Genomic DNA, 12,185 nt, shown 5'->3' on the forward strand with positions numbered 1-12,185 from the left:
CAAAGGTTAAATTGGGAATTTTACCATCATTTGCTTTCACAGGACCCCCTAAGAAGAACGTCGCCCCCATGTCAGCTAGAAGCAATCTTAGAGGGCGACATCCCCTCTCCCAACAGAGTTTGCCCTCAGGGTTAGGGACATCTTTTTAATGGTTGGTTTAGGGTTGAGGGGATGGGGTGATATTTTTATGGACTTAGGGGTATTTTAAAAAGAAGAAGAAAAGAAGAAGAAGAAGAAGAAGAAGAAGAAGAAGAAGAAGAAGAAGAAGAAGAAGAAGAAGAAGAAGAAGAAGAAGAAGAAGAAGAGGGATTAACTGGTTTTATGGGATGATTGGTATTTGTGAATTACTGTTTATAGAAAATTGTATTGGTACTGTTTCTTGTATATTGATATATTGAATATTGAATGTGAGTGTTCCTACCTCTATTTTTGTATGAGTATGCTTATAACCTTGTCTATATTGTATTGATACATCTACCATATTACAATGTACATTTCTACCTCTGATACTATGACATTGTTTACAGTTGAAGATCATTGTCTTCATATATTGCACAGTTGTTTATTCTTTTAGTCTTCAAGCTAGATAGGTATTGAGAATTATATGTTTGTCATATTTATTTTTAGGTTAATCAGGTCTTTTAGATACATAGAGATTATATTTAGTATAGATAGTGTGATCTTCAGCCTCTTCGAAGAGCTGTAGAAAATGGCCTTTATTCTAACCTAAAATTTCTGTGCCAACGAGACACAATTACTCCTGGCAACGCCACTCTACTCCCGAGAGAACATTGAGCACCAAAGACACTCCACTGGGAGCTTGTCTTCTTGGCAGAACTGGCCTTTGGGTTAAGAAAAGTCCATACCTCAACTTCTGACAAAGATACAGAATATCCCTAAGTGGATGAAACAGGATTGTCTTATCCTGCCAAGACAGGGTAGGATAGTTCTAAGAATGGTATGTCAGTTATGTTAGGCCTTAGCCAAAGTTGGTTGACTCAACATTGCAAACAAGACTTTGGGTGATTGCCCAGGTAGTCAGTTGTCTCTGTCAATTGTTACACATTTTGGATATCTCTCGTTTGTTAAGTAATATTTATTCCCTTCTCAGATCTTTGACGGAGTTGAAGATTATATAATTGTAGTTACTCTCTATGTTATTTAGACTCCTTGAGATAGAATGTTTAGCAAAACTTTTGTTCTCAATATTGTTTGTTATATTTATTATTTGTTATTATTGTATATAGTTGTATTTGGTTTAGTTCTGTCTTATTTAGACAAAAGGGGGAGATGTAGGGATAAGCCCCACCCATTGGGGGCGTGTTCGCCTCGGGCTAATGTTTACTGATAAATCTGCTGGGCGTGATCCCAGCAGCCCTTTTCTCTGCTTTCCTGTTCTCCGTGGGAACCTGTGGTCCTGTAAGTCTATTTCCTCATTAAAGCTATATATATTTTTATAATCTGTCTGTATTCATTTACGTCATTACACTTGGGTAGGTAGAATTAACATAGTAAAAATGGCAGTCTTACCAAAAACAATCTACAGATTCAATGCAATGCCCATCAAAATCCCAGCAAAAGTTTTCACAGACTTAAAAAGAACAATACTCACCTTATATGGAAAAGCAAAAAACCTAGAATAGCCAAAACAATCCTCTAAAATAAACGAACTTCTGGAGGCATCACAATCCCTGACTTCAAACTCTACTACAGAGCTACAGTACTGAAAACAGCCTTGTATTGGCATAAGAACAGACAAGAGGATCAATGGAACTGAATAGAAGACCTGGATATCAATCCACACACCTACGAACACCTGATTTTTGACAAAGAAGCAAAAAAAATATCAAACGGAAAAAAAAAGAAAGCATATTTAACAAATGGTGCTGGCATAACTGGATATCAACATGTAGAAGAATAGAAATACACTCATATCTATCACCATGCACAGAACTCAAGTCCAGATGGACCAAAGACCTCAACATAAAGCCAGCCACACTGAACCTCATAGAAGAGAAAGTGGGAAGTACACCTGAACACATTGGCACTGGAGACCACTTCCTAAATACAATCCCAGTAGCACAGACACTGAGAGAAACAGTTAATAAATGGGACCTCCTGAAACTGAAAAGCTCCTGTAAAGCAAAGGACATGGTCAAAAAGAGAAAATGACAGCCAACAGAATGGGAAAACATCTTCTCCAACCCCACATCAGCCAGAGGTCTGATCTCCAAAATATACAAGGCACTCAACAAATTGGTTATCAAAAGAACAAATAATCCAATTTTAAAAATGGAGTACAGACCTAAACAGAGAACTTTCAACAGAGGAATCTAAAATGGCTGAAAGACACTTAAGGAAATGTTCAACATCCTTAGTCATCAGAAAATGCAAATCAAAACAACTCTGAGATTCCATCTTACACCTGTAAAAATGGCCAAGACCAAAAACACTGATGATAACTTATGTTGGAGAGGTTGTGGGGAAAAGGGACACTTCTGCATTGCTGGTGGGAATGCAAGCTGGTTATAACTCCTTTGGATGTCAGTGTGGCGATTTCTCAGAAAATTAGGAAACAACCTTCCTCAAGAAGGGTATATTTTTCAAAGGATGCTCAATTATGCCACAAGGACAGGTGCTCAACTATGTTCATAGCAACATTGTTTGTCATAGCCAGAATCTGGAAACAACCTAAATGCCCTTTGACTGAAGAATGGATAAGGAAAATGTGGTATATTTACACAATGAAGTACTACACACCAGAAAAAATAATAATATCTTAAAATTTGCAGGCAAATTGATGAAGCTAGAAAACATCATTTTGAGTGAGGTAACCCAGACTAAGAAAGACAATTACCACAAGTACTCACTCATAGGTGGTTTTTAAACATAAAGCAAAGAAAACCAGCCCACAAATCACAATCCCAGAGAACTTAGACAACAATGAGGACACTAAGAGAGACAAACATAGGATGTAGAAAAAGACAAGATCTTCTGAGAAAATTGGGAGCATGGGGACCTTGGGAGAGGGTTGAAGGGGAGGGAAGAGGTGGGGAGGGGAGCAGTGAAAAATGTAGCGCTCAATAAAAATCAAGAAGAAGGAGCAGAAGGAAGAAGAAGAAGAAGAAGAAGAAGAAGAAGAAGAAGAAGAAGAAGAAGAAGAAGAAGAAGAAGAAGAAGAAGAAGAAGAAGAGGAAAAAGAAGAAGAAGAGGAAGAGGAAGAAGAACAACAACAATAACAACAACAAGAAGAAGAAAAGAACAAGAAGAACAAGAACAAGATTTAAAAAAAAAAAAAAAGAATTAAACCTAGTTGGTCCACACCCAGTTTGAAGAGGGAAAGTCCGAAGAATTGACAGAGGTGGATGCTCAGAACAGCCACACGGGGTCACCCTTCCACTTATGAAAACACCTGCCCTTTAAACCAAAAGGCATCGTTTAAACCAAGAGATTGATTCTAACCCAAAGCATACTGACTACAACAAACCTGCCTGGCAGGCCCCATCTAGGGCATCATTTGTCATCATGGCCCAGCTGTCAATGCCAGAAAAGGACAAGCAAGCATCTGGTGCTGATGTGAATGTCCCGATACATCCCTAGACCACAACCCTCATGAAGGGAGATAGCACAGTTTTGTTGGTGGTGCATTTTTAAAAGAGCAGAAGGCTGTCATGAGACATGACCCTTGACCACAGATTCGGTGATCATTCGGAGAGTGTGAAACAGCATCTCTTCCTGGTTCTGGCAAGCATAGGAGGAAGGAAAATGGCGCTCTGGCCTGACCTCCATCAAAGAGTCAGCTGGTGCCTTCTGAAACTTCCGCTGGTGAGGAAGAGACATGGAGTTATGGGCTGGGGTTGTGTAGGACTGTTCTCCCAGCCAAACTTCCACCATTGTCAGCGGTTCAGGTGTGCATCCTCTAAAGCAACCATCATAGCCGGTTTGACTGTTAACAATTCCCTTCTAGGAGGAGGAGACAAAAAGGATCGTGGGACCCTTGCCTCAGTATCCAGCCACCCCTCCCAACCAGCTGTGTACAGTTCTGCTCTGATCGCTCAGGGTCTCAGGAAGGAGCTAATGTATACAGGAGAGGAAGCACTAGAACAGGCACTATGTCTATGTCCATGTGGGGCATCATCCATGCTGCGTGCAGACCTTCCGCCAGAGTTGCCCTCCTGCCTGTACTCTCCCTGTTGCTCAGTAAGGTTCCCCAGGGAGAACATGGCGAAATCCCACTTAGCTTGCTGGCCCTCAGGAGAGGTAGACATTTTAGCAACAGCTGGGAATGTAGCTTGATGGTAAAGTATTTGTCTATAGTGGGAGGCCATGGTTTGATTCCCAGCACAACAAAAATGTTAATATATTATTAGCTAATACGTTAAGTGCTAAAGGAACAGCTCAGCTAGGCATGCAGTTTGGTAACAATGCCTGCCATACTCACCTTGCCAAGCTATTCCTCACACCAGAGAATAATGGTCTTGCTTGTTTGAGACACGGCCACGCTGTACAGCCTTGGCTGGCCTTGAACTGACTCTGTAGATCAGGTTAGTCCCAGACTCACAAAGATCCGCCTACCTCTGCCTCCCAAGTACTGGATTAAAGGCGCGCACCACCATACCTGGTTTACAATAGTCTTTTAAAATCTGTTGTCCTTTGCCAAGTCATCTTCACAAAGATTCCTCAGTTTAGACTTGGTGAAGAAGGACGTTTCACCGTCCCAGGCACTAATGGTGGTGAGGGCCAAGCTTGGGTTGTGGTGTGTTTCTGCTGGGTACTGAAGCAGCGTCTCAGTAGACCAGGATGGCCTCAAACTCATTATGAAATGAGGACCTTGAGTTCCTGGTCCTTTCTCCCATTCCAGGATACTGATGACTGCATGCACCTGGTTTAGGAGGCGCTGAAGATGGGACCCATGTTCCAAACGTGCTAGACAAACATTCCACCATGGAGATGGGACCCGGGTTCTGTACATGCTGGACAAACATTCCACCATGGAGATAGGACCCAGGTTCCCATGCTAGACAAACATTCCACCATGGAGATGAGACCCAGGTTCCCATGCTAGACAAACATTCCACCATGGAGATGGGACCCGGGTTCCATATGTGCTAGACAAACATTCCACCATGGAGATAGGATCCAGGTTCCCATGCTAGACAAACATTCCACCATGGAGATGAGACCCAGGTTCCCATGCTAGACAAACATTCCACCATGGAGATGGGACCCGAGTTCTGTATGTGCTAGACAAACATTCCACCATGGAGATAGGACCCAGGTTCCCATGCTAGACAAACATTCCACCATGGAGATGAGACCCAGGTTCCCATGCTAGACGAACATTCCACCATGGAAATGGGACCCGGGTTCTGTATGTGCTAGACAAACATTCCACCATGGAGATAGGACCCAGGTTCCCATGCTAGACAAACATTCTACCATGGAGATGGGACCCAGGTTCCGTATGTGCTAGACAAACATTCCACCATGGAGATGGGACCCAGGTTCCGTATGTGCTAGACAAACATTCCACCATGGAGATAGGACCCAGGTTCTCATGCTAGACAAACATTCCACCATGGAGATGAGACCCAGGTTCCCATGCTAGACAAACGTCCCACCATGGCGATGGGACCCGGGTTCCGTACGTGCTGAACAATATTCCACCAACTGAGCTACATCCCCTATTCTCCCAGTTTCAATTTCCTAATTACAAGACACAGTAACAGATTCTGGCCTAATGAAGAAGTGAAATTTCTTAGAAAATGGCCAGAGAATTCACAGAATCAGAGAGAAGACAAGCAGGCGCAGAATACGAGGTCCCAGGGGGACCTGGTGACAGAGCCACAGCTGGGCTGCAGTGCGGAGAGCCAGCTTGCGGTTCTGCGTGGGTGACGCTGCCCTAAAGGGAATTCTGCCGAACTAGCCCCACATACCACATGCTATACCTCGGCCCAGGAGCACGCGCCTCGTAACCCTGACAGCCCGAGTCCCAGCCCTGGAGCCCACATAAGTACGGACTAGTGGTGCATGTCTGTAATCCCAGCGCTCCTATGGCAAGACTAGAGGGTAAATGGGAAGAATGTTAGTCAAGTATAAAAAGGCGACCTCTGACCTCCACGTGCACATTCACTCTCACACATACATGACACACACGATACAATAAACACACACAAAATAAATAATAAATGATTTTTTTAAAGAGATCACATTTATCTCCTCCTTATCCTCTAGAGACAACCGAGGCTGTACATAGCACTAAACCCTAACATACACTGTGTTTTTACACACACACACTCAAGGACATGTTCATATACATCATTAAAAATAAATAATCTCTTTCAAAATAACAGTAAGTTTTAGAGTAGAATGACTGTAACAACAGGGTGTAATAAAAGTCATTTAACTCAAATATTCTTTCTTTCCAAATTTCTCCATTTAATATTTTTAGACCACATTTAACCACAAGAGGGTAAAACCACAGAGAGTAGGTTTTGTCCATCATCTTCCCTTTCAGAGGGTCAGGAGCATCTGGCCCCTCTCCCGCATCTACAGGGGGAGGCAAGGCACTGTCTTCTACCAAACTCGCTCAAGGCAGGATTCGTCCAGACCTTCCCAGTTCTGTAGTTAGAGCTGCTGTGGCTTCAGAGGGAGGTCCAGACAGGCAACTCGGCAAGCAGAGGAGCTTATGGCCAAGCCTGACCACCTACGTTCAATCCCTGGAGCTGACATGGTGGAGAAGGAGAAAGCCAACTTTCAAAAGTTATTCTCCGACCTCTGCCCATGTGCCATGGTGTGTAGCACACATGTACACATTTTGAGTAGGTATTAATTAAGGGAGAACGGTGATCAATTCTAGCCTTGTTATATTTGCTGGTTTATTTGTTTCATTTATATGTGTCTTACATGCATGCCACATGTACACAGGTGCCTACGGAGGTCAGAAAGGGCATCAGGTCCCACAGGAGCCACAGTGGTTGTGAGACACTTGGTATGGGAGAGTCTTCTGTTTTGTATTGATTTCATTGGTTAAATAAAGAAACTGCCTTGGCCCTTTAATAGGACAGAAAATTAGTAGGCGGAGTAGACAGAACAGAATGCTGGGAGAAAGAAGCCGAGTCAGGCATTCACCATGCCTCTCCTCTCCGAGATGGATGCAGGTTAAGATCTTCCGGTAAGTCACCACACATTATTAGAGATGGGTTAATCAAGATGTGAGAATTAGCCAGTAAGAGGCTAGAGCTAATGGGCCAGGCAATGTTTAAAAGAATACAGTTTCTGTGTAATTATTTCGGGGAATAAGCTAGTCATGTGGGAGTCGGGGCGGCTGGAATGCAGCCCACCGCTCCAATTACTATAGACACTGGATGGCTACACTGGGAACAGAATAAGTTCTACTTCCTCAGTGATAAGGAAACTTATCCATTGCTACCTTTCAGCTTTCTCTCTGTTCACTTGGGCAGAGTTTCAGAATGTCTGCGATGGTCTGGGAATCTCTGCGCTGCATCCTCACCATCTTGCAGGTTTAGGTTGTTCTCTCTCTCTCTCTCTCTCTCTCTCTCTCTTTCTCTCTCTTTCCCAGAAATTTGATTTAATCAGCCTTCCTTTGCTAACATTAAACATTATATGAGCATTATAAACCAAATTTATCCCTTTGTGACCCAGGCATATGATAGGAACTACCAATTACAAAATTGTAAGGGACCTTTGCCTATTTGTTTTTCTGGCCCCTTCCAATCTCTGGTTGTTACTTTTCCTTTCTTGGTTATCTCTTAATTTATTCTAATTCCTGTGAAAGAGGAAGCAAAAGTACCAAACCGCAGTATTCTGAGATTTAAAAAATGGGCCAAGAGTAAATAAGCCAAGCTCTGAAGACTCTCCAACTCCAGTGGTCTCTGCCCTTGGAAGGGCTCCTCCTCGGGTCCCAGGCTGAGAAACCAAACACAAGGATCTAAAGACAAGTGAGGGCCTGGATAGTAAATATGGGCTTGTGACCAGCCCTAGCCACACCCAACCTCAGGGCTTCCAAGACTCCAGAGCACATGTTTCCTGTGGATGGCTCCCAGGTACCTCTATCTTGATTGGAGACCCCCAGTTTCCCTCACCTCATCTGGAACAGTATGAGGGATACAACAGAGATCAAAGACAGAGTGACCAGCCCCAGCAGAGTGAACACTGGCAAAGTTGGTGACATTTGCTCTTGGGAAAGAGAGGTAAGACATGGAACAGGATGGCGGCTGGAAGGTGAAGGGCAGCCCCGTCTCTCAGTGGCGGTATGATCAGATCCTGGGTCTGCTTCTCAGTCAGCTTGCCGAAGTAAGTAGGCAAGAAGTGAACCCCAGTGGAATATTTATCTGGGTGGGTCCACGGCTCAATCTGTGCCATCACCTGGTTTGTGAAGGAGTTGTTCATCACAAAGCTAGCATGGCCCATGGCACAACCTCGTTAAACCAATCAACCTTCAGGCATCAGGATAGTTTGACACCAATTCCTAAGCCAGTAGTGGTCCACCTGGGGCTTGATGTTCACCTTCTCCACAGCGTTCTCACTGAATTACTTCACATCGAAGTATGCAGTGTTACATACAATGGCATCATCCTTCTCCTCAAAGTACCAGCCAAGGATGCTACCAACACAGCCTGTGATGGTGACAAAGATGCTGCCCTCCTTACAGGCCTTGTCACTTCATAGCCCTCCATCTCCATGGCAGCTTATAGTACATTGATGGGTTCAATCTCTGTGATGATGACTCAGACCCTGAAACCCCTCAGGGCCTGGGTACAGTCCTTGCCTACTTCACCAGAGCTTGCTCCCACTACCACCTTGCCTGAAATGATCACATCTATGACCTATTTGATGCCATCTATGAGGGACTCCCAGCAGCCATAGAGGTTGTCAAACTTGCTGTTGGTGACAGAATCATTGACGCTGATGGCAGGCACCTTCGTTAGCCCGCTGGCCATCATCATGTAGGGGTTGTGGGCCCCAGTCGTGGTCTCCTCGGAGACGCCTGCCAGAATCTGTGGGTATTTGGATGTGGGAAATTCTAATTTTCCACTAATGTAAATGTGGGAAAATAGACAAAGGACTTCGTTATATTTTTCTTTCATTTGGGTATTTAGTTAGGTCGCCACCATCATCCAGAATCATATGGAGGGGTCCATCCTTGAAGTGGAATGTCTGCTTAATGTACCATAGGTACTCCTCATCTGTCTCACCCTCCAGGCCTACACTGGAATGCCAGCTACTAGTCCTTAAGTAGAGAAGATGTTGCACCGGGACCACTGCAGCTCAGCACCCAGGGCCACAGGTTTCAGTAAGGACAGCAGTCTCTACAGTCATGTGAAAGCAGCCAACCTATGCAAGGACCCTTCAGTGGCTTGGAGGCCAAGTACATCTCCCAAAAGCATATCAAACCTGGCTTCTCATTCTTGGCTCTGTCCAGGGCCTTTTGTCCCCAGGCAGCCAGCCCGATGTCTGCCACTTTGTAGGGCAGTATACCAGACATGCTGGTGGTACTTCCGCTGAGACTGATGAATTCAGTCAAGGGGGCTGGACAGTGTGGAGCAGGGGTCTGGATTGTTCCTTTATTGGCGCTATTGAGAAATGTTACTGACTTTTGTACGTTGATCTTGCAAACAGCACGGAACTGTCATTACTTTTAAGAACTTGCTGCTTCCTTCTGCTCATAAGTGGCCATGACAATCACAGATGGCAGTCCTGACTCTTCATTCTCTTTCTCTTTGATATGTCACGATGAACTAAGCTTTTAACGTGATATTGAACCTCATGGCAGCAAATATTCTTGTATTGTTCATAACATTAAAGCAAATAAATGATGCTTGAGTTTTTCCAGGTGAAAAGCAAATATTTCCCACATCAGAGAAGTTCTTTTCTGGGCAGGAATGTGGCTCAATGGTTGCTTACTAACTCAGACAAGGCCCTGGGTTCCATCCCCAGGGCCTCAGATAAAGTTGTTTAGGGTTTCAATGTGTCAGTGGGACACAACCGGGGAGGGGGCTGTACATTTCTTTATGTTCTAATTTTCCACTAATATACATGTGGGAAATAAACAAAGGACTTCCTTATATTTTTCTTTCATTTTTTTAAAAAATAACATTGAGATTTTTCCGAAGTAGAATTATCCCTTGGCATTCTAAAGAATTAACTATAATTGGTCATGATACATTAGATTCTTGATCGTTCCACTTTCCACTCTCTGCTCTGTAAACCTGATACACAGTAGGATTCCTGCATCCACTCTCACAACTCAGACTAGTCTGTAACGAGCTGTTGATGCACTTTCTCTTATCAAGGCTCGATGAAGATTATATTGACATCATAAATTGAGGCTCACTGCCTGGCTTATCTTTCCTCAAGGGAGGAAATAATAAAACTGAAGCTTCCAATCAACAAAACAGCAAAATTTTAAAATAATGTTTATCAAAATTAGAATTGGTTCCTTAAACAGCTAATGAAGATAAGGAGCTGAGAGCGACTCCACGAGAGAACGCCTGCTCAGCGTGCACTTATGATGTCCTGGGTTCCATCCCCAGCACCAAAGAAGAAGAAAAACAGAAATCAGCTCCTAACAGTTTTCTATCCCAGAGTATTAAAAAAAAAATAAGTGGAAGTCTTAACTGAAAGCTTCATTAAAAATATAAAAGTAGTGGATTGTCCACACAGTGGGCCCCACAACCACTAGAAGAGCCCCTTCGTTCTTATAACTTGTTTTATTACACTTTAACAAGTGTGCAAGTCATCAAACACCTTGACCCACTCAGTCACCTCAATCATTCTTAAATGTCACTATTGGACGTTAAATCACCTACCGTGGTGAACCTGTGTAACACATTAGATGTATTAGTGGCTTAGTGTCACGTATTGGTTGTATTTCTGTAGTAGGACACTTGGCCTCTCTGAGTTTCTGGTTGGTTATTGAAGAACAGAATGAAAATCTTATCATTTACTTCTCTGCCTAGCCTAAAGAACAAATGAAATAAAGCAAACAAATTCTATTAAGACTAGGACAGACAACCAACCTCAGCAAGCCACAAATGAGTGGAATGATCCTGGCACCCAGTGTCAAGCTCAGCAGAACCACAAAGCCACCTTAACTGGAGGCAAGGAAGTATACATGAGGCTAGACCACAAGTGCCCAGTCCAGAGAGCCCCTTTCACCCTTTCACCCTCAGTCCCTTCTGTCTGCAAGGTAACTGAAGGTTATATGTGTGTGTGTGTGTGTGTGTATGTGTGTGTGTGTGTGTGTGTGTGTGTGTGTATGAGACTAGACCCTAAAACCCAGTCCCCAGCCCCCCTCACCCCTCAGTCCCTTCTGTCTGCAAGGCACCTGGAAATATTCTGAACTTCATGCTCTACACAGAAAAACTGAGAAGCCCAAGCCCAGTGACACCACCTTCAGCCCATCCCCACTGCATGTCCCACTACTGGTTCCTGGGTCTCCCACCCTCCCGCCAGTCTTCCTCTCAGGACTGTGTAGCAGGGCACAAGTGCTCACCCCACTTCAGTAGGTAAGGGAAGCTTTCAATTTCACCTCCTCTCTTTGATGAGGTGGGAAGTGAAATGCCAATGTCTTCCCTCCTCTGTGAAGACTTAGCCCTCCCTTCCCTGGGGCAAAGAGGAACATGTTTTTCTGGTTATGGATCTAAGGAACGCCGGAAAAACACAGGGTGAACAAGCAAGAGGGAGAAAGGCTTGCCCAGACTGGAACACTCTGCAGGAGTTGGGGACAAGATCTGAGAGTCTAGAAAGGGGAGGGTGCCAGGCTCTGCTCCCCACATTTACCTAGCAATCACTAAGACTTCAGACAGATGTACTTGGGTCAGCTAAGCTGCAATGCCGGGGGCACTGGATTTCTGGCTTTACCAAATATTTCAGTGTTTTTGGTATGCTAAATGTGTGTACTGAATGTGTCATGGAAATTGCCAGAAGTCGTCAAACCAGCAGAATGGGGCAGATTCAGACACTGGGCAGATTGGCAGTCACTGTGTGGAGAGATGACTCAGAACACGATAAGGGCAGAACCTTGGAGCAGGCAGAGCGTATGACTGGGGTGGGGCTTCAGAGCTGTCAAAACATTTACAGCATCCATATGTGTCCCAGCCCAGGAGATTGGCAACTGGGAGTCACAATGAGGTGGATCATGACAAAGAAAAGTGATGTCT

At 44.1% G+C, this 12,185-nt stretch overlaps 1 pseudogene; it reads right to left on the bottom strand.

The window, feature by feature from the left end:
* Positions 1 to 3,669: 3,669 nt before the first annotated feature.
* On the bottom strand, positions 3,670 to 9,508 carry LOC130872630 (adenosylhomocysteinase-like; annotated as a pseudogene).
* Between the last annotated feature and the right edge of the window lie 2,677 nt (positions 9,509 to 12,185).

This window comes from Chionomys nivalis, chromosome 4 (genome assembly GCF_950005125.1).
Source record: "Chionomys nivalis chromosome 4, mChiNiv1.1, whole genome shotgun sequence".
NCBI classification, from domain to species: domain Eukaryota; kingdom Metazoa; phylum Chordata; class Mammalia; order Rodentia; family Cricetidae; genus Chionomys; species Chionomys nivalis.